This window comes from Apium graveolens, chromosome 5 (genome assembly GCF_009905375.1).
Source record: "Apium graveolens cultivar Ventura chromosome 5, ASM990537v1, whole genome shotgun sequence".
NCBI classification, from domain to species: domain Eukaryota; kingdom Viridiplantae; phylum Streptophyta; class Magnoliopsida; order Apiales; family Apiaceae; genus Apium; species Apium graveolens.
Genome location: NC_133651.1, coordinates 183002157 through 183008735, shown reverse-complemented (window position 1 = coordinate 183008735; position 6579 = coordinate 183002157). Strand labels below are relative to the sequence as shown.

The 6579-nt window shown below is 38.4% G+C and overlaps 1 non-coding gene across 1 annotated transcript; it reads right to left on the bottom strand.

The window, feature by feature from the left end:
* Nucleotides 1-1641: 1641 nt before the first annotated feature.
* Nucleotides 1642-1748, bottom strand: LOC141662983 (small nucleolar RNA R71). Its single transcript, XR_012551078.1, has one exon. It is a non-coding gene; the product is annotated as a small nucleolar RNA R71 (small nucleolar RNA).
* Between the last annotated feature and the right edge of the window lie 4831 nt (nucleotides 1749-6579).

Genomic DNA, 6579 nt, shown 5'->3' with positions numbered 1-6579 from the left:
CGAGAGTGAGGGAGGAGGAGGAAGAGAAGAATGAGTGTGGTGTGGGTGATGAGTGAAAATGATGATGTCTTTGCTTGTTTTTATGGTATTTGATTTGACAAAATATGAGTGGAAAGGAGAATTGACAAGTCTATCCCTCCACTTATACTTGGTGCATTTTGCATGCAAGGGTAAAGAAGGAAATTGGCTAGAGAAATAAGAGTTAGTGGGGTTGGAATTGTCCTCTTTGTCCTTGAAAAGAATGAGAGGGTGGTTTGCATGCAAGGGCTTTCTTGTAATTTGCTAAATATGACAACTAAAATTTATAATGATTTATTTTTATAAAATAAAATACAAGTTCAAAAATTATAAAATTTATACCATAAAATAACTTGGATTTTTAGAGACTTTATAAAATCATTTTCAAAATTTGTGAACAAAATACCTTTTAAAAGAAAAAATTTCCAAAGCTTAGAATATTCCTTATAAATCAAAAATAAAGAAATTAAATAAACTCTTGCATACAATCATTGAATATATTTTCATTTGACTTTAATATTATACCAAATCCAAAAATAATATTACATAAAATGCCGGTCGTAACATGGTATATCTTATTTAAACATTTAAATAGATAGAGCCCGCAATAAAAACAAAACAAGTCTTTTATTAATATTAATGAAATCAAACCAGATTACATAAAAGTTATTCCTAAATCCTCATATATGATTGGACTTAGGACATATCTCTTTCACTCATGTGTGTTTAATATTGTTAATTCAAGTGTTAATTTAAGTGTTTAATTCTCGTAGATAATAATTAGTTAATCAACCTTAAGTGTTATTGTCTTGACATTGAAAAGTAATCATACATTGGTGAGTAAGTGTTAATTGAACATAATTAGTCAGAGTCTCTGTGGGAACGAACTAGAAATCATTTTATATTACTTATAAACGTGTATACTTGCATGAATTATTAGCGCATGCTTTATGCCTAACAAGTTTTTGGCGCCGCTCCCAGGGACTCGGTGTTAATTTTTTTAGTTTATGTACTTTCCATATGTGGTCATTAGGACTCATTGATTAAGACTTGTTACTGATTGTTTCCGGTTAAGTTTCAGGTACTCTAGCGAGCGTTTATGCAAATATGTTCTCGCACTCGCAAGAGGACTCTAGATACGGTTGAGGAGACAGATTCACTTTTTGACATTCTAGAGAAGTTATATTTTGAAGATTTGGATAAAGAGAGTGAAAAAAAGAACCGGTAATCATGAGTGATCGTATAGTTCCAGCAGATCAAGCTCTTATGGACTTTTCTCGGCCTAAAATTGATGACATTCAGTCAAGCATCATTCATCCGGCTATTCAGGCCAATACTTTTGAAATCAAGCCGGGCACTATTCAGATGGTATAGAATTTTGTTTCTTTCGGAGGTGCCGTGACTGAATATCCCAACATGCATATTAGGAATTTTGTCGAGATCTGTAGTACTTTCATATATAATGGTGTTATTGATGAAACTATCAAGCTGAGGCTTTTCCCATTCTCTCTGAGGGATAAAGCTAAGGACTGGTTACATTCTCTACCAGCTGGGTCCATCACTACTTAGGAAGATCTTGCGCAAAAGTTTCTGGTGAAGTTCTATCCAATGGCCAAGACTGCAGCTATGAGGAGTGATCTTACTCAGTTTGCGCAGCAACCAACAGAATCTATGTGCGAAGCTTGGGAGCGCTATAAGAAGATGTTGAGAAAGTGTCCACATCATGGTATGCCTGACTGGACGGTGATCACTGGGTTCTACAATGGTTTGGGGACCCAATCTCGGCCCATTCTCGATGCAGCTGCTGGAGGCGCCTTGTGGACCAAAAGCTATACTGAGGCCTATAATCTCATTGAAACTATGGCTGAAAATGAACATCAAAACCCAACTCAAAGGATGATACTGGGGAAGGTAGCAGGTATTCTGGAAGTTGATGCAGCTATAGTTATTGCAGCGCAGCTCCAAGCGCTGTCTATGAAGGTCGATTCTTTAGCCAACTATGGAGTCAATCAAATAGATATTGTCTATGAGCTTTGTGCAGGCTCTCATGCTACGGATCAGTGTTCTCTTGTTAATGAATCTCTTCAGTATGTGAACAATTATCAGCGACCGCAGTAGCCTGTGCCAGCTACTTATCATCCTAACAATAGAAATCATCCCAATTTCAGCTGGAGCAACAATAAGAATGTTGTTTAGCAACCATATCAGCATGTTATAAGTAAGTAGTTTAATCCACCTAGATTCCAGCAACCTCAGCAATATGCTCAAAGGCAATCATATCCTCAACAAGGAGGTGCTGCTCCACCTTCTAGTGGTGATTTTGAGGAGCTAAATTTGTTGTGCAAAAGTCAGGCTGTTCCTATCAAGACCTTGGAGAATCAAATCGGTCAAATATCCAATGACATGCTCAATCGTCAACCTGGCACACTTCCCAGCGATACTGAAGTGCCAGAAAGTAAGTAAGCTAAGGAGCAAGTCAAAGATATTACCTTAAGGTCTGGAAAAGTTGTTGATGCTGAAAAAGCAAAAGATGGAGAAGCTGAAGTTGTAGATGAAGAAGAGAAGCAAAAGGAGAAAGAGGGGGAACCAAGGAAGACTACTGTTGAACACACTCTGCCTGAGGGTAATACAGGGGAGAAACAACTCTATCCTCCACCACCTTTTCCTAAGAGATTGCAAAAACAAAAGCTGGATAAGCAATTCGGTAAGTTTCTGGAGGTGTTCAAGAAACTTCACATCAACATACCTTTCGCTGAGGCTCTGGAGCAAATGCCTAGTTATGCGAAATTTATGAAAGGTATTCTTTCAAGGAAGGTGAAACTGGATAATTTTGATACCGTTGCTCTAGCGGAAGAGTGCAGTGCTGTGCTGCAACAAAAATTACCTCCAAAGCTTAAGGATCCAGGTAGCTTCACCATACCTTGCACCATTGGCAAGTTGTTATTCGATAAATGCCTTTGCGATTTGGGAGCAAGCATCAATCTGATGTCGTTGTTTTTCTTGAAAAAGCTGAATTTGCCTGATCCAAAGCCCACTTACATGTCTCTACAATTGGCTGATCGTTTTATTAAATACCCACGAGGCATCGTGGAGGACGTGTTAGTAAAGGTGGATAAGCTCATCTTTCCTGCAGACTTTGTCATTCTGGATTTCGAGGAAGATAAGAAGATCCCCATAATCTTGGGAAGACCTTTCTTGGCTAGAGGTCGTACCTTGATAGATGTGCAAAAAGGTGAACTTACTATGCGGGTGCAAGATCAGGATTTGATATTCAATGTATTCAATGTGATGAAATTACCTATAGAAGATGAGGAGTGCTTCAAAGTGGATTTGATTCATTCTGCAGTAACTTTAGAACTTGATCATGTGCTAAGGTCTGATGCCTTAGAAAAAGCCTTATTGAGGGAATTTAGCAGTGAAGATGAGGAAGGCAATGAGCAACTATAATATCTAAATGCGTCTCCTTGGAAGCGAAAGTTAGACATGCCATTTGAATCTCTTGGTAATACTGATCTCAATAATGCTGAGGGAAAGCTTAAACCATTTATTGAGGAAGCACCTACTTTGGAGCTTAAACCATTGCCTGAATACTTGAGGTATGCTTTTTTAAGTGATGCATCTACTTTGCCTATTATTATTGCATCTGACCTTTCAGGTAGTGACGAGTATAAGCTCTTGAGAATCTCGAGAGAATTTAAAGCAGCCATCAGATGGACTATAGCGGATATAAAAGGGATCAGCCCTTCGTACTGTATGCATAAAATTCTGCTAGAGGAAGGTAGCAAGCCGAATGTTGAGCAACAGCGAAGACTCAATCCTATCATGAAAGAAGTGGTGAAGAAGGAAATTCTAAAATGGCTGGATGCAGGAATCATATATCCTATTTCTGACAGTTCTTGGGTGAGCCCTATGCAATGTGTACCTAAGAAAGGAGGTATTACTGTGGTAGCAAATGAGAAGAACGAGTTCATCCCCACTCGAACAGTCATAGGATGGAGGGTATGCATGGACTATAGAAAGTTAAACAAAGCCACGAGGAAGGATCACTTCCCTCTTTCATTTATTGATCAGATACTTGACAGGTTGGCTGGTCATGAGTATTATTATCTTCTGGATGGCTATTCGGGTTACAATCAGATTTGCATTGCACCAGAAGATCAAGAAAAGACTACTTTCACTTGTCCATTTGGCACGTTTGCTTTTTGCAGAGTTTCTTTTGGCTTATGTGGTGCACCTGTCACTTTTCAGAGATGCATAATGGCTATATTCTCTGATATGATTGGAATTAATATCGAAGTGTTTATGGACGACTTCTCCGTCTTTGGACATTCATTTGATGAATGTTTGAATAATCTCCGCTCGGTGCTCAAAAGTTGTGTGGAAACTAATTTGGTGCTCAATTGGAAAAAATGTCACTTCGTGGTGCAACAAGGCATCATTCTTGGGCATAAGGTCTCTAGCAAGGGCCTTGAGGTGGATAAAGCTAAGGTGGGAGTCATTGAAAATCTTCCGCCACCCATTTCTATTAAGGGAATCCGTAGTTTTCTTGGTCATACGGGTTTTTATCGGCGTTTCATCAAGGACTTCTCTAAGATATCTAAGCCCTTGTGCAACTTGCTCGAGAAAGATGTGCCTTTCAAATTTGATGATGAATGTTTGGCAGCATTCGAGACTCTCAAGAAGAGTTTAATAACTGCACCAGTTATTACGGCACCTGAGTAGACAGAACCTTTTGAGATGATGTGCGATGTAAGTGATTATGCAGTGGGAGCAGTTCTTGGGCAGCGCAGGAATAATATCTTTCATGTGGTCTACTATGCTAGTAAGACGCTAAATGGAGCTCAAATGAACTCCACCACTACTGAGAATGAGCTCTTGGCTATAATTTTTTGTTTCAAAAAATTTCGATCTTATCTACTTGGGAAGAAGGTGACAGTATTCACTGAACACGCTGCCATTCGCTATCTGGTCTCAAAGAAGGATTCGAAGCCTAGACTTATTCGTTGGGTGCTCTTGCTACAGGAATTTGAGTTAGAGATCAAGGATCGAAAAGGTACTGAAAATCAAGTAGCTGACCATCTCTCTAGATTGGAGAATCCCGATTCTACTTCACATGATAAGACATTGATCAACAAATCTTTTCCGGATGAGCAGTTATTCGCAGTTCAAGAGGAAGAGCCACGGTTCGCAGACATTGTGTGTAACGCCCTCCAGACCCGGGGTATAAGTCTGGGGGTTACGAGCTAATCATCCAACCTGTACAAGCTTATTAATAAATAATAAAGAAATGAAATTAAACCCCTTAACAACTACCAGGACCTTTCTAGGTTGAAGTATGAAAACAAGAACCACTATCTACTTTTATTACAAACCAACATTCAGAATCTCACAAACTTTCTTTATTACAAACCATTGTCTAACTCATTTTAAACTAAGTTCAGCTTTTATTCAAACACACATACTATCTATCAACACTCCACCTGCTCGGGAAACTCAAAGCTTTCTTCTTTGATAGGGATCAACACCTTGGGTATAAGAGGATCCCGAGGCTTGACCCGCTTCTTTACCACTCGTGTTCTGATGGGTTTCATATTCCTTCTTAACTGAAACAATAAGGTGAATAACAACAAAAAAGGTGAGCCAGAATTGCTCAACAAGTCTACAAAATATATACAATGTTAAAGCAATATAACTGAATCCGTATCCCAGGTTTATCTGCAAAGATATAACCTTATAAGAATCAAAAGAAGGCCATTGCTGGCGAATACAAACGAACTACACTGGACTCAAGTTCGCAGTTATACCCTACTGATCAGCCAGGATACAGTGCAGATCTATATCTCACTATATAGATCCCGTCGGGCACCCAGGCACTACGGCCCATCTCAAGGATCCGGTTATGTTCCGGTCCTTAGGATTAAGTAACCTTAATCCCCAAAAGTAATGTTATCCAGTCCCTGGAATAGCAACCGGAACAATCGGTATACTTTGATATATTCTAATCACCAGAATATATTAATAATTATGAGTAATAATTGGAATATGAATAATAAATTCAAATGAAAAGAATAATTCAAGAATCGAACTGAGAAAGGAATAAAGGAGTTAAAGTAATGCAAATGTAATAAGAATTTGAAGAGAATATCACTATTCTGGAAAATAGAATAGAGGAGAAACTTGCCTTCTGTGCGACTTACTGCAATTAAATCACTTCCGTCTATTCTCTACTTGACCTGCCTTGCTGGCTTAGTTTCGGTTAGCAAAATAGATTGGTTAAGTCATTTTGTACTTCTGTCGTACCTTAAATCGACTTCATTTTATTCTTACTATTTACCCATACGTTTATAACCAACTCGAATATTACATATAAACAAGTAAGACTCGATTAACCATATAATACACATAAGCACATAAACGCATAATCGTTTTTATAGTTAAAATAATTTTAGAATCGAAATCGATTCGCTGATTGCTCCGTTGATCACCTTCTGCTTCATTTCCCATTTTTCCGGAATTTTTCGAACTCGTCTCGGCACGTATTTCGACTGTTAATCAAGCAAT